At 42.8% G+C, this 26,199-nt stretch overlaps 1 protein-coding gene and 3 long non-coding RNA genes across 4 annotated transcripts in view; 3 read left to right on the forward strand and 1 right to left on the reverse strand.

Moving 5' to 3' along the window:
• Positions 1–18,093, reverse strand: part of notch1a (notch receptor 1a) — a 46,704-nt gene extending 28,611 nt beyond the window's left edge. The window contains exon 1 of the mRNA XM_026173444.2: positions 18,076–18,093. The gene's annotated coding sequence lies outside the window, so the exon portion shown is untranslated. The remainder of the gene's footprint in view (positions 1–18,075) is intronic.
• Positions 350–1,758, forward strand: LOC145429854 (uncharacterized). Its single transcript, XR_013910187.1, has 2 exons — positions 350–743; positions 819–1,758. It is a non-coding gene; the product is annotated as an uncharacterized LOC145429854 (long non-coding RNA).
• LOC145429986 (uncharacterized) lies at positions 3,601–4,011 on the forward strand. The gene is made up of 2 exons (XR_013910354.1): positions 3,601–3,767; positions 3,855–4,011. It is a non-coding gene; the product is annotated as an uncharacterized LOC145429986 (long non-coding RNA).
• On the forward strand, positions 6,298–6,708 carry LOC145429987 (uncharacterized). Its single transcript, XR_013910355.1, has 2 exons — positions 6,298–6,464; positions 6,552–6,708. It is a non-coding gene; the product is annotated as an uncharacterized LOC145429987 (long non-coding RNA).
• Positions 18,094–26,199: the final 8,106 nt, after the last annotated feature.

Raw genomic sequence — 26,199 nt, forward strand, 5'->3', positions numbered from 1 at the left:
CTACCTTTATTTAGAAAAAATAAACACAGCTGAATGGGGGAACCTTGCATATAGCTGGCAACTTATGTGTTGCAGTACCTCACTGCCATTAGGCATTGCCTAGCTCTCCCTAAATGACGTGCCACCACCCGCACCAGCCTAAAACTAAAACGTAACTTTCTATGAGTTGTCCCAAAACACTATTATATATAAACAAGACAAATACATAAATAATCTACATCAGCAAACCACCCCCCCAAAAACCCAAAGAAAAAACCCCAAGATCTGACAAATTAGATTTGCTGCTCCACTAAGCAGACATTTGAAGCCTGGTCTTTACAGGCCCACTGATCCAAACCTTAATAGTTGCACGAAGTAGTTGGGATTGCACAGCTGGAAGTCTATGCTCTGCTCTGTGTCTCCAAAGGAAGGCACAGTAGTCCCTGTACAGGGAGTGCAGAATTATTAGGCAAATGAGTATTTTGTCCACATCATCCTCTTCATGCATGTTGTCTTACTCCAAGCTGTATAGGCTCGAAAGCCTACTACCAATTAAGCATATTAGGTGATGTGCATCTCTGTAATGAGAAGGGGTGTGGTCTAATGACATCAACACCGTATATCAGGTGTGCATAATTATTAGGCAACGTCCTTTCCTTTGGCAAAATGGGTCAAAAGAAGGACTTGACAGGCTCAGAAAAGTCAAAAATAGTGAGATATCTTGCAGAGGGATGCAGCAGTCTCAAAATTGCAAAGCTTCTGAAGTGTGATCATCGAACAATCAAGCGTTTCATTCAAAATAGTCAACAGGGTCGCAAGAAGCGTGTGGAAAAACCAAGGCGCAAAATAACTGCCCATGAACTGAGAAAAGTCAAGCGTGCAGCTGCCAAGATGCCACTTGCCACCAGTTTGGCCATATTTCAGAGATGCAACATCACTGGAGTGCCCAAAAGCACAAGGTGTGCAATACTCAGAGACATGGCCAAGGTAAGAAAGGCTGAAAGACGACCACCACTGAACAAGACACACAAGCTGAAACGTCAAGACTGGGCCAAGAAATATCTCAAGACTGATTTTTCTAAGGTTTTATGGACTGATGAAATGAGAGTGAGTCTTGATGGGCCAGATGGATGGGCCCGTGGCTGGATTGGTAAAGGGCAGAGAGCTCCAGTCTGACTCAGACGCCAGCAAGGTGGAGGTGGAGTACTGGTTTGGGCTGGTATCATCAAAGATGAGCTTGTGGGGCCTTTTCGGGTTGAGGATGGAGTCAAGCTCAACTCCCAGTCCTACTGCCAGTTCCTGGAAGACACCTTCTTCAAGCAGTGGTACAGGAAGAAGTCTGCATCCTTCAAGAAAAACATGATTTCCATGCAGGACAATGCTCCATCACACGCGTCCAAGTACTCCACAGCATGGCTGGCAAGAAAGGGTATAAAAGAAGAAAAACTAATGACATGGCCACCTTGTTCACCTGATCTGAACCCCATTGAGAACCTGTGGTTCATCATCAAATGTGAGATTTACAAGGAGGGAAAACAGTACACCTCTCTGAACAGTGTCTGGGAGGCTGTGGTTGCTGCTGCACGCAATGTTGATGGTGAACAGATCAAAACACTGACAGAATCCATGGATGGCAGGCTTTTGAGTGTCCTTGCAAAGAAAGGTGGCTATATTGGTCGCTGATTTGTTTTTGAATGTCAGAAATGTATATTTGTGAATGTGGAGATGTTATATTGGTTTCACTGGTAAAAATAAATAATTGAAATGGGTATATATTTGTATTTTGTTAAGTTGCCTAATAATTATGCACAGTAATAGTCACCTGCACACACAGATATCCCCCTAAAATAGCTAAAACTAAAAACAAACTAAAAACTACTTCCAAAAACATTTAGCTTTGATATTAATGAGTTTTTTGGGTTCATTGAGAACATGGTTGTTGTTCAATAATAAAATTATTCCTCAAAAATACAACTTGCCTAATAATTCTGCACTCCCTGTATATATAGCCTTTCATATCCACCTCCTCACCGTGCCTCTCTCTGTGACCACTATGACAGTGAGGGTCTCCTGCCAGCTAAATGCTGGAGCGCTGAATAAAGACACTCGTTATCCCTGCTGAACAGCCACAGCTGTTTTTGAGTTAAAAGAATTTCGGAGAAAGAGCTACTGATTGTCAAACAGCTGAAACAAAAGAAAAAAAAACAAAGACAGAAGTAAGGATGTGATCTCTGCATGCACTTCCTGCGGACGTGCTGCAAGTCCACACCAGAAATAACAAGTTGACAAAAGTCTCCAGTTCTTATATGGAGCTACCAGGCAGGAGAACAAGAGGAAGGTCTTTGACTCTCTTGCACAGTTCCAGGGAACCAAACTGGAACTGTGTGTCTTGAAGTTATGTGTTTGTGCATGAGTGTGTGAACACGAAGACTGATTATGTGAGAGGAGATATTTAGATATTTGTTCAAGTGGGAAATTTACTGATGAGATTAGGTGCTGGTGCTGGGGTTAGGGTCTTTGGGGGTGTGGAATGTAAACAAGAGATGAAGATTCAACCACATTTCCACCACCACCACCCATTGTTCTCCTCCTTCTATGGTCTCCCAAAATACACACACACACACACACACACACACACACACACACACACACACACACACACACACACACACACACACACACACACACACACACTTTAGCTTTAACTTTATATAGTTTATATATATATATAGTTTTAACTTTACTAAGCAACCTTCTGTTCTGCTGTGCGTGCATTTAAGAATTCATGTTTGGCAAAATGTGCACAATGAAGCAAGCAAGAGAGGAAGAAGTCAGCAGTAATAGCAATAGTTTGCAAAGGATAGATGATTAAATGAATGCACACCTGGTTTGTGTGTTACTTTTTGAAGACTTAGCTGCATTCTAGTTTTTCTTCTCTGTCATAAGTAATCAAATGCTGTTTTTTTGTCCTACACCTCAGAGACCAAGGACAAAAAAAAAATCGTGTGTTTTTGTGGGTGTGTACACAGGCGTGCTTGTTTGTGAATTTACGCAACTATAGATATTAAAGGTTGGAACGCTGATAAGTAAAGACTTTACCGCACTCCCTTGTGTTTTTGTTTCTTATCTGAAGCACAGTGCGGCAAACATGGGAGTTTACTTTGTTGATATACTGTATGACTGCAAAATGTTTCTTGTAACACCTGACCGGTTGCTACTAACTTTACTTGTTCTGTGATGAGCACTGTTGTACCATACAGATAGGAAGTTGGCAAAAGGTAGATTAAAGCTAAGGCTGCGATTATGCTTTCCATGTGAATATGAACACAGACAGCTGCCGACACTACAGATGAATAGTTGTTTTTATTATACTTTTGTTCAAGTTCACTTGATGTTTGCCGCACACGGTTGGTGCATTCTTGTGCAGTGTCTTGTGGACAAATGTACACAGTCACAAAACATTGGCAGGCACTCTGTGTCAGGGTCCTGGGACTGGGCGACCCAGGATCCCTGAGCAGTCATGTATTTTATTATTATTATTATTATTATTATTATTATTGTTGTTGTGTATTTTGGTGTTGCTCCCCCTTCCCTGCGCTAGTGTGTATGTGTGTGTGGGTGGCTGAGCACTTGTTTATAGGCGGCGTCAGGCCTGGAGGGTGTGGCCCTGCAAGGGGACTGGCCACACCCGAAGCCACACACCTGCTGCTGATCAGGCCTCGTCGGGGGAGCTACTTAAGAGAGTCTTGGAGCTCCCACCGACGCGGGATCATTGCTTGGGACTCCACGTTAGTTACCCAGTTTAGGTTTTGGTCGTGTAGTGTATGCCTGCCATTGTTCAGTGTCCTGACTGCTGCCGCTATTATTTCCCGCAGGAGGAGCGTGGAAGGCTTAAGGAGCAGCGAGCACCGGGAGTGCAGACACGGGAGCAGAGAGCACTTGGAGGACACGACACGGGAGTCTGGGGAGAAACACGGGGATTTATTGTTGTTTGATATCACCCTCTGTAAATAAACACTGTCTATACGTAGAGCACCGCGCCTGGGTCCGCCTTCCCCACTCCTTCCACGGTGTGCCATGCCGCACCGTGACAGAATGATCCCGCCACTTATGGACCCAGCGGTCTCTGAGGAGAGGCTCAGGAGGGAAATTATGGACAAAGTGTACCGCATGTGTGACTTGTGGTGGGAGAAGCCAGCGGAAGGTTTGCGTCGCGCCGTGGAGAGGCGGCTGCAGGAGATGCTTTTTAAATTCCCCTGGCTGGTGGGCTCCCTTAATGCGGTGGTCCTGGACTTTCTACTTTCCACCCTCCACCTCCACTCTCCTCCTCAGGCTGCCCACCAGCTCGGACAGCTGGTGGTTTCACTGCCTGAGACGCCGGCCCCGACGTCTACACGGAAACGACGTTCGCGCCGCCAGCGTTCCTCACCGCAGCCACATCCACGGTCATCTCAAGAGCCGGCTGTGGTGAGTAGTACGGACAATTTTCCATTTCCCTCACCATCTGTGTTTGTGTCTGCAGTGGACGAGCTGACAGCGCAGGTAACATCACCTCGGTCAGAGGCCTTCACACCACTCGCTGCTTCACCATCTGCGGTTGTGGCGCTGTCGTCATCTCATCCGCATGTGGTCATCCCTCAGCCATCTTCTCCACCAGCGGCAGCCTCCATTCCACTACCCACTCCAGCAGCCCTGTCCGGAGGGGGCGACCTCACACGCGTCCAACGCCTGATGGACTGGGTAACTCACACCACCAACGCAAGGGCAAGAGTGGTGGGGTTAAATGCCATCGAGGCACTCCTGGAGGGAAACCCCTACCTCGGCCAGCTCAAGGGAGTTTCCGCCTGCCTTTGCACCCTGCGTAAAGCCCGGGGGGTAGTGCAAGCTCGGGAGACCTCAGACTTTGTCCAGCTGCAGCAGGAGCTCAGCATGCCCGAGCAGGAGCTCAGTGAGCCGGAGGAGCCCGCACCGCCAGCTGAGGAGCTTGGCGAGCCGGAGGAGCCCGCACCGCCAGCTGAGGAGCCCGGCGAGCCGGAGGAGCCCGCACCGCCAGCTGAGGAGCCCGGCGAGCCGGAGGAGCCCGCACCGCCAGCTGAGGAGCCCGGCGAGCCGGAGGAGCCCGCACCGCCAGCTGAGGAGCCCGGCGAGCCGGCTGAGGAGCCCGGCGAGCCGGAGGAGGAGCTCTCGCTGCCAGCCGAGGAGGAGCTCTCGCTGCCAGCCGAGGAGGAGCTCTCGCTGCCAGCCGAGGAGGAGCTCTCGCTGCCAGCCGAGGAGGAGCTCTCGCTGCCAGCCGAGGAGCAGCTCAGCGAGCTCTCGCTGCCAGCAGCCGAGGAGGAGCCGGAGCTCAGCGAGCCGCCAGCCGGGGAGCAGCTCAGCGAGCCGGAGGAGCAGCTCAGCGAGCTCTCGCTGCCAGCAGCCGAGGAGGAGGAGCTCTCGCTGCCAGCAGCCGAGGAGGAGGAGCTCTCGCTGCCAGCAGCCGAGGAGGGACCCGCTCAGCCGGAGCCGGAGATCAGCGGACCGGAGGGACCTCCACGTCTAGCGCGGCCTCCTCGCCATCTACGTCCGGTGCGTCCACGTCAGCGGTCGGCGCGTCATGGGCCTGGTGCCACGCCTCGCTGTTGCTCACCGGAGCAGCGCCGCCGCCACCGGACCCGTGGCAGGCCACCAGAACCGTTCCACCGCCACCGGACCCGTGGCAGGCCGCCGGAGGAGCAGCGCCGCCGCCACCGGACCCGTGGCAGGCCACCAGAACCGTTCTGCCGCCACCGGACCCGTGGCTGGCCGCCGGAGGAGCAGCGCCGCCGCCACCGGACCCGTGGCAGGCCCCCTGAACTGTTTTGCTGCTGCTGCCAGACCCGGGGCCGTCCGCCGGAGCTGCTACGTCACCGCCGTTGGGCTCGAGGTAGGCCCCCTGAACTCTCTTGTTGTGTTGATGGGCCGCCTGTGACTGTTTGTGGCGTCTTTTCGTTTTCTTTTTGCACCGCTGCGGGATGCGCGGTCTGACTCTGAGACTGTGGACTGGGTCGGTTTGTTGTTTTGTTGTTTTTGCTTGTTTTGGTTCTGGCCCTCCGTCCTGGTTCCCCCAGCCGCCCGCCCTGGGTTGGTTGTGCTGTTTTTTTTGTTTTGGTTTTGGGGTCGTCGGGAGCCGACCCTTAGAGGGGGGGTACTGTCAGGGTCCTGGGACTGGGCGACCCAGGATCCCTGAGCAGTCATGTATTTTATTATTATTATTATTATTATTATTATTATTATTATTGTTGTTGTGTATTTTGGTGTTGCTCCCCCTTCCCTGCGCTAGTGTGTATGTGTGTGTGGGTGGCTGAGCACTTGTTTATAGGCGGCGTCAGGCCTGGAGGGTGTGGCCCTGCAAGGGGACTGGCCACACCCGAAGCCACACACCTGCTGCTGATCAGGCCTCGTCGGGGGAGCTACTTAAGAGAGTCTTGGAGCTCCCACCGACGCGGGATCATTGCTTGGGACTCCACGTTAGTTACCCAGTTTAGGTTTTGGTCGTGTAGTGTATGCCTGCCATTGTTCAGTGTCCTGACTGCTGCCGCTATTATTTCCCGCAGGAGGAGCGTGGAAGGCTTAAGGAGCAGCGAGCACCGGGAGTGCAGACACGGGAGCAGAGAGCACTTGGAGGACACGACACGGGAGTCTGGGGAGAAACACGGGGATTTATTGTTGTTTGATATCACCCTCTGTAAATAAACACTGTCTATACGTAGAGCACCGCGCCTGGGTCCGCCTTCCCCACTCCTTCCACGGTGTGCCATGCCGCACCGTGACACTCTGACTAAGTCATTAAGACTAGGGTTCATCCTCTGATAACAATATAAATTAGAGATGGCACGATACCACTTTTTTATGTCCGATACCGATATCATAAATTTGGATATCTGCCGATACCGATATGAATCCGATATAGTGTGTTTTTTAATCAACAAAACTGTTTTTTAATATCTTGCTGCATTTTGTATAAGTTCATACTCAAGTTAAAAAAAACCAAAACAAAACACTAAAGCTATTCTGTTATACCTGTATGCAAAAAATACACTGCACCCAAAATATTTCATAGTTCAGCAACACTGATCAATCTAATAAACTTAAACCTGGTATTTTAAAGACTAAGCAACCTAACCAATAGGGTTGCAAACTCCCAGCAAAAAAAAAAAAAAAAAAATAGGGAACCACCCCCCACCCTCCACCTCATGATGCTTAATCGACGTAATCAACTTTAATTTGATGCAGTGTGGAAAAAAATGCACAGAAATAAATTATTTTTCAAGAATAATTAAATAGATTCAACATCTTTCTTCAACAAAATTGCAGACTGCACAGATGGTACCTTCCCAAAGGAAAAAATACTATAGCTTACTAGGGTATATTAGACTTAATAGTTACTATATTCAGTAATGGACTTCTATACATTTTACATCAGATTAAAATTTTGGGTGTAAGATTCAGATAATTATTTATTAAAAGCTAGACATTTTAAATGAGAATAAGAAAGAAAAGTATGTCTTTGTGCCCCCTTTTCCCTGTTCATGCCCCATCGGCCCCCCTGGCTAAACTTTGCTAGATCCGCCCCTGCACAGTTACCAGCCGTCAGCTGCGTAGAAAAGGATCCTGGTGTAGAAAGTAATATTAAATAAATTCTAACAACAGCTTATCAAACTTAAACGTGCTGCTGTTGTTCAGCTGCTGGTTTCCTCTTTCTGGCACGAAGTGGGCCAAAAGCAAACAAGAGAGACGGACTCGTGACAGAAAAGCCAATCAGCTGATCATTGATCAGTTTTATGATTGAAGTAGCAACAGGAGAGGGAGGGAGAGGCAGAGGCAGTCGCTCCATATATCAGTTGTTAAGCTTAATGTGGTTATGATTTACTAACATTCAGAGATGAACTTACACATTTGCTTTACTTCTCTCTGTGATCACTTCCTCGGAGATGAAATGCTGGATTGGTAGCGAGGCTACAAATACACACAGCCGCTCTATCACGTGAGGCATACTGCTGCGACGTGCTACGGTTATGAGCCGAGTTACGCCATGTCGCAAGTTTTGTGAGGTGCTTTTTTGATATTTAATGGATCGGATTACATTTTTTATTTCTCTCCGATATCCGATCCAGTAATTTATGTCAGTATTGGACCAATACCGATATGTAATATCAAATCAGTCCATCTCTAATATCAATGAGTAAAATCTTGCATAAGAGTGTATTGAGGTTTTGTAGACACGTAACCAGTAACCATATGATGTTAACTTGTCTGCTGTTTTGCATGTGTGACAACTATTGTGACAAGGCAGGGTCAAGTGAATAAGGCCCCGTTGACACAAGCCTGGAGACTTGTCTGCAACTGGCTGTGAGGGAAAAATGAGTAATCCCTGACCAATTGGCAACTGATTGCTGGAGGCTGATTGCTAAAGCCACAGCTACATAGCCCTAAAGAACAGTTAGTGGTAAAAAATATGTATTCCTCAACCAGTTGGCAGAAACCGTGTTGTAATTTTTTTGGTTACTATCAGATTTCTGTCAGTTTTCTGTCACCTGCAGCCGTCATCAAACACGCCGGCTTGTCTACAAACACTCTGAGAGTAGCTTGCTTTTCTCTGTGAAACTGAGAAGTGTGGCACAAACCAGAAACAGATACCATTTCCCTTAAAAGTAAAAAGTAAAAACCTTTTGAAACCTGCAGCACTGAGGGACAAGTTTAACTTCAAAGGTGAATGTCTGTTTTCACACAAACTACAGGTGAACACAAGGACATTTTTGGCGCAGCACTCTCTTTGTCACCAATTTCCCTTAGAGACAGCCAGCAACCTCCAGGAACAACTTCCAGTCAGGAAATACAGATTTTTTCCGGATAGTTCCATCATATTCAACAAGGTGGACAACTCTCAAGCCATGTGGGCATAGACACAGAAAGATAGATACAGAAGCTCTGTTTGCCAACATGATTAAAAATGCAAGGCAGGTATCATGCTATTGTTTGCTAATTAGCATTAAACATAAACTATAGCTGATATTGGAGAGAACATCATTAGTTTTGTAAATAAACACGATTGACACCAGTGATGGCGACAGGTCACTGGTGTCCTTTGTGACAGAAGAATGCCAGATCAACTCAAGGGAAAAATCTACAAAACGGTGGTCCGCCCAATAGCTCCGTATGGCTCCGCATGTTGGCCTGCATTGACCACACATGAGCAGGCCCTAAACATTATGGAGATGCACATGCTCCGACTGTCAACGCATCACCTGAGGACGCCTTGGACAGAACCAAATGAAGAAACCTTTGCCGAAGAGCGGACCCTGCACCAGCGGGATCAACACCAGGATGAAGATAGAAGTAAAAACTGACCAAATAGTATTGCTTCAAGAAAGCATAGCCTGTAAAATATGACCAATGAGCAATGAAAAGTTATTGAAGTACAAAATGTCCTCTTTTTTTTTTTCCTCCAAACCTTTATTTAAACATCAGTACAATACAAAATGGAATTAAACAGTACTACAATAATGGTATTGTACTTACAAAAGAGTTGTATGCATAGATAAACAAATACAAGAACAGTATTCAAAAACAACAATATAAATATGCTAGGGGGAAAGTAACTGATCAAGCCAAAGAATAAAGTGATTGAAAGATCTTGATTTTTTCACAAACACCAATAGTTTTTATAGCTTTTGGGTTAGTGGAGTTCTTAATTGAGTTAAGATACTGTACAAATTCAAAGGAGAATACATAAAAAGAGGGATGTCTTCCTAAACATTTGGACTTGTGAATATGAAATTTAGCCATTAAAAGTAACAAGTTAATCATATATCTGTTATCAAAGTTGAATTGTTTTTGGTTTTTGTGCAGACCAAACAAAACATATTTCCAAAACAGTAAAAATCCTTTAAATATATTTTCTGAAATAAAAACACATAAGCTCTGCCAAAAATCTTGTACAAGGTTACAAAACCAAAAAAGATGTATAGTAGATTCCTTGGAAGTTTTACAAAAGCTACAGCTTGTATCAATGTCTAATTTGAATTTGCTTTGAAGATAATCTTTAGAAGGATAAATTCTGTGTATTAATTTATAAGAAATATCTTTAATTTTGTTGGTAATTAAAAACTGATTAGGGAGTTTCCAAACTTCATTCCACATAATACCATCTGACAGCCGGTTCCAGAAAAAAATGACATATGGTAGCGTGGTTATGGTACTCTGAAATAAAGCTCTAATCGATTTATTGTTGTTTTTAGATTGCTTAGAAAAGCAAATCTTGCCAACAAAAGTTTGTATGCGAGATGCCAACGGCCTGTGGAATGAAGTGATATTAGGTTGATTCTTAAACAGCATACAAACCCCTGACGGTATTGAGCCAAATACTTTGGTATAATCATGACGAGTTATAGCTAAATTGAAATGTAAACAAAATTCTTCATAGGAGAAAAGAATACCATTTGAATCAAATAACTGGTTGACTAAAACAATGTCATTCCTAAACCAACTATCTAAGAAGAGAGATTTTCTTTTAAATAAAACATCCTTGTTATTCCAGATATAATAACTGTGTGGACTAAAGTTATGCTTGTAAATAAGAGTCCATGCTAAAAAAGCTTGACGATGAAAAGCAGAGATGTTTAAAGGGATTTTATCAATATCAAAATTACAAGTAAGGAAAAATTCAATGCCACCTAACTTAGAAAACATGAACACAGGTATAGTATTCCAAATGGAAGTAGGATTAGTAATTAGATTCTTCAACCAATTTATTTTGAATGTGTTATCTAAAGTGTTAAAATCCAACACATTAAGTCCTCCATTGACATAGGAGTTCATAAGAACTGTTTTTTTAATGTAGTGTGTCCTATTTTTCCAGATAAAGTTGAAAAGTAACTTATCAACCTCTTTTATAAGTTTTTTATCAAGGTGCAATGCCAATGCAGCGAGAGATGCCTTCTGCTTTAGTTATTAATACCCTGCCTTTTAACGACAAATCTCTTAAGAGCCACTGATTAAATCTGCGTTTGAGTTTCTCTAGAATAGGATAAAAATTTTGAGTGATTCTACTTTCCTGATTTTTGGTTATTATGATACCTAAATAACGAACTTCTTGTTTTATTGGAATGTTACACAAAGGTGTTTTCGAACTTTCTTTTATCGCCATAAGTTCACATTTAGGAATATTCAAGTACAATCCAGAAGCTTTGGAAAATATGGAGATAGTTTCAATAGCAATAGAGATTTGATTTTCATCTTTTAGGAATAATGTAGTGTCATCCGCTAACTGTGTTATGAGTAAATCTTTGCCAATTAGCGATATACCTTTTACATAGCTTGATTTCATATGGTTAGACAATAGTTGGGCAATTAACAAAAACAGGTATGGAGAAATGGGACAGCCTTGTCTTATCCCTCTTTGTATGTTAAATCTGGGTGAAGTACCGTTTGTTAATTTAATATTGCTGTTGCTGTTATGGTATAATGTTTTAATCGCTGTAGAGAAGTAAGAGCCAAAACCATACTTATCCAGAGCTTGAAATATAAATTCATGCTCCACCGTATCGAAGGCCTTGTAGAAGTCTAAAAATAATATGAAACCATTGCAATTTATGAGGTCAGAATAATCCAGAATATCTAAAACCAATCTGATATTGTTAGTTATGTGTCTTTTGGGCATAAAGCCAGATTGTGTTTCATCAATAACAAAATCTTAAGTCTGTTAGCTATAATTAGAGCAAATACCTTATAATCATTATTTAGCAAGCTAATTGGTCTCCAGTTATCAATCATCAATAGGTCCTTATTAGGCTTCGGAATCAACATAGTCAAACCTTGATTCATCGTAGTGGGAAGCTGTTGGTTTCCTATGCTTTCTGCAAATACCTCAAGAAGAAAGGGAGACAACTCTTCAGAAAAAGTTTTATATAATTCAGTAGTAAGACCATCCATACCTGGAGATTTATTATTTTTCAATAGCCCAATTGCATCTTTGATTTCTTATAATGAGATGGGTTGATCAGATAATATAGAATCTTCTTGGCTGATAGATTTAACATTCTGCGATTCTAAGAGATGATTTGCAGCTTCCTGAGAAAATGTAGAGCTATAAAGTTCCTTATAGAAATGACTACAATATTTAGAGATTAATCTGTAATCCTCTGTTATAACCCCATTTATCATTAATTTGCTAATATTATTTATACTTGAGTGTTTCTTTTCTAAACTGAAGAAATAATGGGAATTACGCTCACCTTCTTCAAGCCATTTAGACCTTGATCTGATAAAAGCTCGTTTTGTTTTGTCTGTGTATAAACGATCTAATTTATCTTGTAATTTAGCAAGGTTCATTTTTCCTCTTCAGTTAAAGTGTCAATTTGTTTATTAGATAACTGTGTGATTTGAAAGATTATATTTTCTTCCTCTAATCTTTTGGATTTTGCATTAAGGCTGCCAACCTTCCTTAAATATTTGCCAATTTCAAATTTTAATAATTCCCAGTTATTTCCATACTTTAAATCTTTTTGAGCTATAGACCAAAAGTTTGAGATCAGTTCTTTACGCTCCTTTTTCACATTGTCTTTTTGTAATAATGAGCTGTTTAGTTTCCAGTATGTAAATTTAACAACAGAAGAATTAGATAGAGAAGTTAGATTTATTTTAATATATATGGCTTTATGATCTGTTGCTGGAGAAGGCCAAGCACCTACATCTATGCTATTGCTGTCAAAGCTCTCTGAAACTAACCAAAAGTCTATCCTTGAATGTCTCGAGTTAGAATTGTTGCACCAAGTAAACATTTTGGACTGAGGAAATTTGAATCTCCAAATGTCTGTAAGTTTCAGGCGTACCATAACAGTGGTATTAATTCTGTTCGAATGTCCTGGAGGAAATTTATCTAATTCAGCATCCATAATACAGTTAAAGTCTCCACCTAGTAATAATTTTGCATTTGGAAATTTATTTAACCAGCTAGATATTTTTTTTCAATCGTCAAAAATAAATGATCATTTTCTAGCTTCGTGTTAAACCCGTATATGTTAGTTACAATTAAGACTAAATCATTATATTTTATGACTTGACATCACATTGTGTATGTAAAACATCCCCATTATATCTGTTTTTTAGGATTGATACCCCAGCTGATCGTTCAGTTCCATGAGATAACCATATAGAATTTCCCCATTGAGATCGCCAAAAACTAACATCGTTGATAGTAGAGTGAGATTCTTGTAAAAACACAAAGTCAGATTTAAGTTGCTTTGCATAAAGAAAAGTGGCTTTACGTTTTAAGTTGTTACGAAGACCCCTAGCATTAATAGAAACAAAAAACAAAGAACACAAATTGACAAAGAAAAGATATGTACTAAAATGTAAATCGAAGTTAAACTTTTTAACCTAACACTGAGTTCAGCACTAGAATATGAAAATGTTCACAGTATAGAGTATATATATATATATATATAAATAAACTTTAGATGCCTAATAAAAGCGTAACAAAAAAAGTTTTACCTATTTAACAGTAAGTTTGCTTTTTGCTAACATCAAAGAGCAATTTAGACAGCCAAACATTAATATCTACAAATATCAGGCACATCAATATAAAGAACACCTTGTAAACAAACCTGAGAAGAACTAAGGGTCAGGGAATATTGAAGAGATTATGTGTGAATTTCAGCACCATTTACAAAGCCTCGACCTCCAACAAAGTAAGCAGATTTCCCTTCTTCACGTGCTTTCTTTATAATGGGCCACAGCTTCAGTCTGTTTTCTTTGTCCTCTCTCGTCAGGTCTTCAGTGAACCGCAGATGATTATTTTGAAGGAAAGTATTGTTCTTGGCAGCTTTCCACACCGCATCACGAATTCTCCTTGAGATGAACCGGATGATGATCCCTCTGGGTCTCGGGTCATTTTGTTTTGGTTTCCCCACTCGATGAGCGATGTCTAAGACCTCTGAAAACTTTTCCTTTTCCGCAGGCAGAACCGTTTGGCATATCCCAATCGCCTTTGTGCGCACATCTTCTTTCTCCAACTCCGGTACCCCATACAGTCTCAGATTCCAACGGCGGTTGTAGCGTTCAACTTCAGAGATGCGTTTGTCACATTTCTGTGTAAGCGTTTCGTTTTTCTCAACCCCTCTTCTCAATGACCATAATCTTATCACTTATGTCCTTTAAATCCGTACGAACTGTTCCTACCATTTCTTCAATGGCGTCACTTCTGGTGTTGATCAGATTAATCAAAGTGTTGACCGCATCAGCTTTCAGGGAGGCGCCACCAGAGTGACTGGTAGATAGTGTTGGTTTTTTAGCCACTGGAGGCTTGGAAGGCGTAACTGGTAGAGGTGGAAATTCTTCTTCAACCATCTCCTGACACTCCATTTCTTTCATGTAGCTATGGTCGCTAGCTAGCATGCTAGTTGCATGTGGTTTGCCCGAGTTACTCAGCCTTTTCTGAGCAGATTTCGACATGTTGTTGTTATAGAATTTGGTTTCAGATTTAGCAGGTTTAGTGCACTGATCTTCAAAAAAGTCTTGAAAGTTAGAAAGACGTCAAATAGGTGTTGTAAAAATGCTTTATATCCTTCTAGTGTGCACACTGTGTCTGAGGAGGATGTGCGGAGGTGCTTCAGGAAGGTGAACGCACGCAAAGCTACTGGTCCGGACGGGATTCCCGGCCACGTCCTCAAGTCATGCGCGGCTCAGCTGGCTGGAGTGTTCACGCACATCTTCAACCTTTCCCTCTCTCTGTCTGTAGTCCCAGCCTGCTTCAAAATGGCCACCATCGTCCCTGTACCCAAATCCTCCACCATCTCCTCATTGAACGACTGGCGACCTGTAGCCCTGACCCCCATCGTAAGCAAATGCTTCGAGAAGCTGGTCAGGGACCTCATCTGCTCTGCACTACCCGACTCACTGGACCCTCTACAGTTCGCATACCACCACAACAGGTCCACTGATGATGCCATAGCCCTGACACTACATACTGCCCTGTCACACCTGGAGAAGAGAGATCGTATGTGAGAATGCTGTTTGTAGATTACAGCTCAGCATTCAATACCATCGTTCCCTCGAAGCTGGACAGGAAACTGCAGGATCTAGGACTGAGCAGCTCCCTCTGCAGCTGGATCCTTAGCTTCCTGTCTGACAGATGCCAAGTGGTCAGACTGGTGCCTGAGGAAAGCGGGGAGGATCATCAAGGACTCCAGTCACCCCAGCCATAAACTGTTCAGACTGCTTCCATCAGGAAGGAGGTTCTGCAGCATCCGGTCCCGAACCAGCAGACTGAGAGACAGCTTCTTCCACCAGGCCATCAGACTGCTGAACACTTCATAGACACCTCAGTTTCACTACTGGAACTTTAACATTATGCACTCCATACTGTACAGTAATGCCACTGTTTTGCACATGTCTCACTCTGTATATTTTATTTTATATATTTTATTTATTGTTTACTCTATTTAATTTGTAAAATATGTGTACACACACACACACACACACACACACACACACACGTAGAAAAATATTTAGTATACACATCCAGAAATGCATACACTATTATATATTGTACATATATTTATTAGTTTCAGATGTAGCCATTCTTGTATTTTGCTTGTTTACATTCTTGTATTTTGCACAACTCTGTTGCTTGTGAAGCTCGCACACAAGAATTTCACTCACATGTGCTGTACCAATGTACCTGCACATGTGATGTGACAATAAAAGTGATTTGATTTGATTTGATTTAGTGCTGAGAGCTCGAAAAAACACTCCTCTTCACTTCGCCATCTTGCTCGGCCCCCCACAAAATGTCCTCTTTAGAGACAGCGGGTTAGCATTGTTAAAGTTGTATTAAGCTTAAATATTCTTTACACCACTATTTATTTAGTCTGTCAAAATGTCTAAAATTAGGTCACATATCCTAACTAATCACCAAGAGAATATCATCTATAAGAAAACTGTCGATTTTCTGTGTACCACATTTTATCTTTGTCACTAATTAGCAAACTCCTGATCATTTCCTCCCATTTATACCTTTTGTATCCGCATGGTGGTGTTGAAAGTGAGTGTGGAACCATTTAAAGATAACTTGGGACCAGAGAATCTCATTCCAGCTCCCCTCTTATTATTTTGGGGCAAACCTGATATGCAGCTAGATTGTGTTGAAGGAGGAAAACATCCACCAGGCATTCTACGCACAATCCAAGTTACCAGAGTGGGGTTCGATGCGTGCAGGAGAGTGACAGGCAATACCCCAGTGATTCTGACTGAAAGAGTTATGACCGAATGACTCTGTGGTTGCAAGACAACCTCAGGAATTTGTTCTGTGGCCTTGAGAGGGTGAGTGTAGCCTAATTCATAGTGCATCTGTGTGTGTGTGTGTGTGAGAGAGAGAGAAAGAGAAGGGAGAGTTAAGGAGACACAGATGCTGAGATTTCCATTTACCCCACAGTTCCACGTTCATTACAAATGCACCCGAAGTAAAGTGAATGTTAAGACGCTTCAAATTAACCCTGAGAGTGACCGAAGCAGTCTCAGCTGTCTCTGGTATCACTTTCCATCCAAATGGTATGGATGAGGGTCTGACAACTGTCACCCTGACCTTCCTTCTCTACACCACTCTCCCAAGACTCACTCAACTCTGGGACTGGGTGAGACGAGATTGCAGACATTCACAATCTCCCTAAAAGAAACACAGACATCTACTAACTACATAGATGTGGTAGCAGAAAGCAAGGTGTCACTAACATGTTAGGATCTCAGATTGTAGAATTATATTTAATATATTTGGTTGTGTATATATGTGCATGTATGTCTTTGCCTCTCTTGCACATCACCTTGAAGGTGACAACTAATCACCCAGAAATTGCTGACTGGTTTATTGCCTGATTAGAGAGCAACATGTGATTGGCAGTACTAAATGTCACAGAGATAAGTCACATACTTTTCTCTTTCCACTCTACTGCAATGTGAAAAACTGTTTGCCCTCTTCCTGATTTCCTATTTTTAGTATGTTTGTCACACTTAAATGTTTCAGATCATCAAACATTTTAAATATTAGACAAAGATAACACACAAGTACACACAAAAAACAGTTTCTAAGCCTAATAACGGGTTGGGCTAACATTCGCAGCAACAACTGCATTCAAGCATTTGCGATAACTTCAATGAGTCTTTTACAGCATCGTGGAGGAGTTATGGCCCACTCATCTTTGCAGAATTGTTGTAATTCAGCCACGCTGGAGGGTTTTCGAGCACGAACTGGCTTTTTAAGGTCATGCCACAGCATCTCAATCGGATTCAGGGCAGGACTTTGACTAGGCTATTCCAAAGTCTTCATTTTGTTTTTCTTAAGCCATTCAGAGGTGGACTTCTTGGTGTGCTTCGGATCATTGTCCTGCTGCAGAACCCGAATGCACTTCAGCTTGAGGTCACAAACAGACATTCTTCTTTAGGATGTTTTGGTAGGTCTCACCGTTGTTCACTAGAGTCCCAAAGCCGTAGAAATGGCTTTGTAACCCTTTTGCAGACTGACAGATGGCAGTGACTTTGTTTCTCAGGTTGCTGTTTAGATTGTGGCATGATTTGTTGCTGTTTTAGATCTTTTAGGCTGCTTCACTTTGGCAGAAAGGTTCAATTTAAGTGATTTCTTGATTCAACAGGTCTGCCAGTCATCAGGCCTGAGTGTGTTTAGCGAAACTAAACTCAGCTTTTAAAAAATGTGGTTAATCACAGCTAATTCATGATTTAATAAGAGGGGCAACTGCTTTTTCACACAGGACCAGGTAGGTTTGGATAACTTTTCTCCCTTAATCAATGAAATCATTATTTTAATACCACATTTTGTAATTAGTCTGGCTGTCATGGTCCAATGTTAAAATTTGTGTGATGATCTGAAACATAATAAGTAATAATAACTTTTGCATAATGTATCTATGGAAGCTACAAGTGAATTTGGACACACCCTTAACCCTTTAAAGCCGGTCAGAGCAGCACGCTCTGTTTTGCTTAGTTATTTTTAAATCCCGGTAGAACTGCAACCAGGTAAGCTAGCGCAATAATTCTTTTTGCATATGAAATCGGAGGAGTTGTACTTACATTTTATGCCATCAGCTTGTCCTAGGTCACGGTTTCCTTCCACATAGAGCGTTGCAAAAATTGCATAAAAACCACATGCAGCAATAAAAACACAATATTCCAGAAACACGCTTTACCGACCAGATCAGCTGTTCGTAACACATCCTATGTTGGAATAGATCATCAGCGCAAACTATCGCACGTCCGCCATTACCTGCCCGAAACCAGAAGTAACGTCACTTTCTCGGATATGTAGTTTTTTACCTTCAGGGCCCCATTCTATGGAAGCCCGTTTCCGCCACTAAAAAAAAAAAAAAAGATCCATAACTCAAAATCTCGAGTTATTTTCTCGAATTTTCGAGAAAATAACTCGGAATTTTGAGAAAATAACTCTGAATTTCGATTTATTAACTCAAAATTTTGAGAAAAGTAACTCGAAATTTCGAGTTAGCGCTGCCAATCAGTAATCTACGTGAATGACGTCATTTCCTCGTTACCCGGAAGCTGAAGTCCTCAGCTACAAATGCTACAGCTAAGCTACCGGTATTACATCCAGTCGTGAATGCACAGATTGCTGAGTGTTTTCAGCCTGGCTTCACAAATGATGAAATTCCTGTGTTATTAGCTGAATCACATGGTGTTACTATCAGCAAATGTACTCGCGAAAGCGCCAATTTGTTGGGATCCGTTTTTGAGTGCGCGTTCCTCTGCGCCATATGATTCCAGGTAACAAGAAAAGCGACCTCATTCACGTATATTTTTGATTGGCAGAGCTAACTCGAAATTTCGAGAAAATAACTTGAAACTTCAAGTTATGGATACTAGCTTTTTTGTTTTTATTTAGTGGCGGAAACGGGCTTCCATACCCATCAGCCTATACTGGTGTTTTTAAAAGTTATGTTTGACTTTATGACTTTCTGTGTTGTTTCTGGGATGCTTAGGACTCATGTCAGGGACCAAGCAGTAAAGCATATAGGACACAGGTGGTTTTAATTCAAAAAAGGGGTTTTATTGACCCAAAAATATATTTAACAAAGCCAAAACCTAAACAGGCAGACCAATAAAAGAGGTCAACTCAATAGACTAAATTCAAGATAATAATTAACAAAACCTCAAACAAACATACGATAAACTGACCTGCTGAAATGACACACGGGGGAACTTAAATACTGGTTTAGCTAAACCAAATGACACACACGGGGGAAACAAGATGGCTGCCATATAACCAACTAATACAAAACAATTAAACAAACATGAAACACCCCCCAGGCAATGAAGCATGTGGTGCAATCCAATTAGGCTGTCAGTGGTACTTCAGGTCTCCCAGCCCTTTGCCACACCTTTTGCCAGACAGGAGGAGAAACCAACCCCCAGGTAACTCAAACAAAGAAAGATGTATTAATATAACATGAAACAGAACTTTGACCTTGCAAGGTTAATATGTGTGCACGCCATATAAACATTGGAAGGTGTGATGGAAAAATAAATACATTTAATAAAGAAACAATATTGAACAATAAGTAGAATATTTTAAAGTAGTGACTGTAAATTAAACTAAAGTGAATCAACTGGTGGTGGGGTCTGGAGCTTACCATGTGTGGCATGCCATCACAACTCATATCGCACTGCTGGAAATAGTTTATTTTGATGCATATGCTGTTTTTTTGCAAATTTGCATTATAATATTTATTTTCGTTTTTCCTGTAGTAAATAACAATTGGTGTATTTCAAAAAAAAAACTATGAAGACACTCAAAATAAATTTCCTGTGGTGGGAAACTATTTTGAGCAACTTTTTTGTATTTACAGTTTTGAGAGATAAGCCTCTTAAATTTCTCTAACTAGAAATATATGTTAAAAAAACAAAAACGATTTTCTTTTTTTTTTTGTAGTTTATTGCACTTTTTTGCAATTTATGTAATTACTATGCACTTAATGCATACATATTATTAAAATTTGGGCTATAATGGTTGTATTGATGTATAGCAACTTGGAATGCTCCAAAAAATGGCACTACAACCTGTAAAAATATAATATAAGCTCTGGCGAACTTGGTTCTATGGTAGGTCTTAAAGGGTTAAAATCTACACATATACAGGGTAGGCCATGGATACACCGTAATAAAATGGGAATGGTTGGTGATATTAAAGTCCTGTTTGTGGCACATTAGTATATGTGAGGGGGCAAACTCCTCAAGATGAGTGGTGACCATGCTGGCCATTTAGAAGTCGGCCATCTTGGATACAACTTTTGTTTTTCAATAGGAAGAGGACCATGTGACACATCAAACTTATTGGTAATGTCACAAGAAAAACAATGGTGTGCTTGGTTTCAACGTAACTTTATTCTTTCATGAATTATTTACAAGTTTCTGACCACTTATAAAATGTGTTCAATGTGCTGCCCATTGTGTTGGATTGTCAATGCAACCCTCTTCTCCCACTCTTCACACACTGATAGCAACACCGCAGGAGAAATGCCAGCGCAGGCATCCAGTATCCATAGTTTCAGGTGCTGCACATCTTGTTTCTTCACACCATAGACAATTGCCTTCAGATGACCCCAAAGATAAAAGTCTAAGGGGGTCAGATCGGGAGACCTTGGGGGCCATTCAACTGGCCCACAACGACCAATCCACTTTTCAGGAAACTGTTCATCTAGGAATGCTCGGACCGGGCACCCATAATGTGGTGGTGCACCATCTTGCTGGAAAAACTCAGGGAACGTGCCAGCTTCAGTGCATAAAGAGGGAAACACATCATCATGGGTCGATCGTGGCTCACGAGTTGGGAGTTTCCCTTGTAATCGGAAGGTTACCGGTTCGAGCCCCGGCTTGGACAGTCTCGGTCGTTGTGTCCTTGGGCAAGACACTTCACCCGTTGCCTACTGGTGGTGGTCAGAGGGCCCGGTGGCGCCAGTGTCCAGCAGCCTCACCTCTGTCAGTGCGCCCCAGTGCTACAATGTAGCTTGCCATCAACTGTGTGTGAATGGGTGGATGACTGGATGTGTAAAGCGCTTTGGGGTCCTTAGGGACTAGTAAAGCGCTATACAAATACAGGCCATTTACCATCATGTAGCATGTATTGTTGTACCCCATATACCAAACCATCACTTTTGTTGTTCCAACAGTCTTGGAGGGATCCATCCAGTGTGGGTTAGTGTCAGATCAATAGCGATGGTTATGTTTGTTAACGTCACCATTCACATAAAAGTTTGCCTCATCACTGAACAAAATCTTCTGCGTGAACTGAGGGTCCTGTTCCAATTTTTGTTTTAAGATAAGATAAGATAACCTTTATTAGTCCCACACGTGGGAAATTTGTTTTGTCACAGCAGGAAGTGGACAGTGCAAAAGTTATGATGCAAAAATTAGAATACAATAAGAATAAATACAGTACACAGCTGTACAGAATAGAATAAAATAATATACTATATACAGTAGAATAAAATAGAATAAAAATATACAATAAGATAAAAATAGAATACGAATGCTATATACAACTGAGTAAAAATACAACGATGCCAGAAAAGATTATTGCACTTAGTGTTATTGCACATGTGTGGATGTGTGTGTTTGTTCAGTTAAAGTCTTTGTTGTGGAGTCTGACAGCAGTGGGGAGGAAAGACCTGCGAAATCTCTCCGTCCCACACCGTGGGTGCCGCAGTCTCCCACTGAAGGAGCTGCTCAGTCCTGTCACAGTCTGCTGCATGGGGTGGGAGACGTTGTCCAACAGGGATGACAGCTTAGCTGCCATTCTCCTGTCACTCACCACCTCCACTGGGTCCAGAGGGCATCCTAGAACAGAGCTGGCCCTTCGGATCACCCTGTTCAGTCTCTTCCTGTCCCCAGCAGAGATGCTGCCGCCCCAGCAGACCACACCATAAAAGATAGCAGAAGCCACCACAGAGTCATAGAAGGTCTTCAGGAGTGGGCCCTCCACCCCAAACGACCTGAGTCTCCGCAGCAGGTACAGCCTGCTCTGCCCTTTCCTGTAGAGGGCGTCTGAGTTATGAGTCCAGTCCAGTCTGTTGTTCAGATGAACACCAAGGTACCTGTAGCTGTCCACAGCCTCAATGTCCATACCCTGGATGTTCAGTGGTTGCAGTGGAGAATGCTTGTGCCTGCGGAAGTCTACCACCAGTTCCTTGGTTTTACTGGCATTGATCTGGAGGTAGTTCAGCTGGCACCAGTCCATAAAGTCTTGAGTCAGTCCTCTGTACTCCTTGTCGTCCCCATCAGTGATGAGGCCGACTATTGCAGAGTCATCAGAGAACTTCTGCAGGAAGCACTGGGTGGAATTGTGGGAGAAGTCTGCAGTGTAGATGGTGAAGAGGAACGGAGCCAGAACCGTTCCCTGTGGGGCCCCCGTACTGCAGACGACCCTGTCCGACACACAGCCCTGAGTCCTCACATACTGTGGTCGGTCGGTGAGGTAGTCCAAAATCCAGGTAGTGAGGTGATGGTCCACTCCAGAGTTCTCCAGCTTGTCCTTCAGAACCGAGGGAAGAATGGTGTTGAAGGCACTGGAGAAATCAAAGAACATGATTCTCACAGTGCTTCCAGCGGTCTCCAGGTGAGCGAGGGAACGATGTAGGAGGTGAATGACGGCATCATCATTTTGCCCATTCTGCAAATTCTGCGCGCAAATCTGGGTCATCCTCGTTGAGATGCTGCAGGAGTTGGAGTTTATAAGGGTGCCATTTGTGAGTAGCTAATATCCGCCGAAGGGATGTTCGACTAATGCCACTCTCGAGTGACATGCGGCGAGTGCTACACTGTGGGCTCTTGCTGAATGAAGCTAGGACAGCCAGTGATGTTTCTTCATTAGTGACAGTTTTCTTGCATCCACATTTTGGCAAATCCAACACTGAACCAGTTTCACCAAATTTAGCAAGCAGTTTGCTAACTGTAGCATGGGAGATGGGTGGTCTCGTAGGGTGTCTTGCATTGAAATCTGCTGCAATGACCCGGTTACTGCGTTCACCAGATATCAACACGATTTCGATCCGCTCCTCACATGTTAACCTCTTCGACATGTCAATGGCTGTGAACAAAGAGAAACTTGTAAATAACTCATGAAAGAATAAAGTTAAGATGAAACCAAGCTCACAATCGTTTTTCTTGTGACATTACCAATAAGTTTGATGTGTCACATGGCCCTCTTCCTATTGAAAAAACAAAAGTTGTATCCAAGATGGCCGACTTCTAAATGGCCACCATGGTCACCACCCATCTTGAGGAGTTTGCCCCCTCACATATACTAATGTGCCACAAACAGGACTTTAATATCACCAACAATTTAGTATTTAGTATTTATTTATTTATTGTCATTGTCAAGAACAATGAAATTGCGTTTGGGGCTTCCATACAACCCAAAAAAAAGAAGAAAATAATAAATACCCCTTAAAACCCAATCCAACAATTCCCATTTTATTACGGTGTATCCATATAAATGGCCCACCCTGTAGATCAGTGAGTTTCAGTCTACTTTTGCACCGATGATACTCTCACACATCCAAATTCCTAATTTAATATTTCAGACTACCAGTATTTATTGATCTGGAGAAGGGATTTGATTCCCAGACATGCCCCCAAATTGGTATGGTCCAGCTCGGATACAATAGCATAAAAACATACACGTGCACACAAAAAGAATGAAAATTAGATGACAAAAATATGGAAACCAAACTCCTTTAGCTTGGAAGCAGCAATAAAAACAACAACAAAAAAGCACACTTCCCCATGGATTTATATCAGTGCTCAGGGCATGTGTAGTGTGAACACTGCCAAAAAGTAATCGTTACATTGTGCAACTTTTCTCTCGTTTTAATAAAAGTTATTTTCCACTCCCCTGAAGCAGACAGAAATTCCAGTCAAACTGGACTTGTTTAGCTATTAAACCAAATTTATTCAGAATACTAAGCTCCATGTAAATGTAGTCAATGCAGGGGAAGAGGGAGTTGCCTAAATATAAGGAAGACAAGAGTTTCTTGTGTTCCTTGATCGGTTCCAGCTCTAACTAACCAGCAAACCTGCAAGCTTCCCACCCATTAAGGTCAAAACTGAATTTAAGAGCTACAGCAGACACTGAGATCATCACACATGCACTACAGGGGTTTTGATTTTTCTACTAATACTTCCGTGTGAAGCAGTAACTGGACAGGTACTGCGGGTTAATCTGATAACGGGGCGACACGAAACTTTACAAGATACCAAAGTTATTATAGTTTATCATTATGCCTGCTAATTTGGTTGAATTTAATTTAATTAAAAGTCAGTGGCAATCCAACAAATAGCTGCCAGGTCATCTCACAAAAAAACATGAATGTCAACTGAGACACATCAGTCCAATAAATACTTGGACTGACATCACTCTCAACTTTCCATCCTCATATTCGCATAAAGTCTAGAAGCGCTAACCAACCCAGTATCTGTGGGTTCCATGCAAGCACAGGGAGAGCAGGCAAACAAAATGCTCAAAGACAGACTATTCTTGCTATGAGGCAATAGAGATAACCACCACCCCTTAAAATTTTATGGGACCAAAAGCCAGTGTACGCTTAGTGCCAGTTCTAAGCCCAGATAAATGAGGAGGGTTGTGTCAGGAAGGGCGTCCTGCACATCTTTGCCAAATCAAACATCCAGGTCATGAAGAAGAGATTACGTTGCCTTTTCTAAAGCCTGGGGGGGGGACTAGAGGCTTCCATTTACGGTCTCACGGTGAAGCTATTTAAAGGATTTTTCCTTGAGTCCCTACGATTACTTACAGTTGTCAAGCAAATCAGTGGGAGAGGTGACATGGAAAATGTAGTAACAGGAGCCCTTAATCCTACCAACGACAGACATGGCAATAGTTGTTGCACTGAAATAAATAAAGTCTAGTCATGTCTGATACTGTATGTGGATCCTGTGCGCGGTCACTGAATTTACTTCTCTGCACTGCGGACAGACTGTGAGCACCAATTGGAAGCCATCAATTAAAGCCAGAACTATGTCTTCACATTAAACTGGTATCTGATACCCGATCAAGGCTACTGGTTTCAACCAAGGCCAAGCAAAGGGCTGAGTGGAGGGAGTGAGGGTCCTCAGGGGGATGCTGAAGGGTGTGTGAAGCTGTGGCCTGCGTGCCGTCGGCCAGCCGCCTGAAGGGGAGGCACATGGTGCCAACAGCTGCCATGGTGAAACGCTAACCCCTCTAAATGCTCAGTCCAGTAAACAACATTGGGCCGCACACATGCCAATGGGGGAGCGTGGGTGAGGAAGGGGTGAAGAGGGTGAATGGGGCAACCCAGCTGACGCCGTGAAGAAAAGAAAATTGACCCCTGTGAAATGGCTTATTAAAGTGTGGTGGTCACCATTCTGGGGGGCCAAACCAAGACATGACAGTAAGGGTAACTCAAAACCCGTCGCAGTACATTGAACATGATGCAGGCCACAAGCCACAGACAGGAAGCCCAAGATTCTAGAGATACTTTTATTAGATGTATTTACATCGACAGAGCACACCACGAGCTTGAGATACTGATGACAGATGCCTTTATTTATACTGGCGTACCCAAAGACTGAGGATGAAAAGTTTATTCTATGTAACTTGAGTGGATGCTCTGTAAAACTGGACTTCTAGTGTTTTTAGTGTGGACTTTTCCTCCCACTGCTCAATGCACTCGAGCAGTCCTTTTGCTTCTTTAAACTTTTAAATTGATAAATGCATTTTGCAAAGCTTGTTGCAACTATTGGAGCTGGTGAAGGTTCCCATGCTCCCAGAGCCCCCTAGGGAGTGGCAGGAACAGATGTGACGTCTACACTCCCCCTCTCTGTCTGTCCCTCCCACACTTAGTTTCTCCCTCTGGCTCTTGTAAAACAATCCATCTTCCACTTGTAAAAACATTACTTTCCACCTCTGTGGTATCTTCCCACAACTCTCACTTTAATCAACACCAAAACAAAATTAGCCCTAATTTTATCATGCACTCATTTTCCTAAATAATGGTAAATGTGATACAGGACCGTTAGAGTATAATCAAATAAGTGCACTTCAAGCTGTCACTTTATTTCACTCAACACACATACTCAGCAGTGTACCCTACTGCGTACACACACACACACACACACACACACACACACACACACACACACACAAATGAA

The sequence above is a fragment of the Astatotilapia calliptera genome, chromosome 7 (genome assembly GCF_964374335.1).
Source record: "Astatotilapia calliptera chromosome 7, fAstCal68.1, whole genome shotgun sequence".
NCBI lineage: Eukaryota > Metazoa > Chordata > Actinopteri > Cichliformes > Cichlidae > Astatotilapia > Astatotilapia calliptera.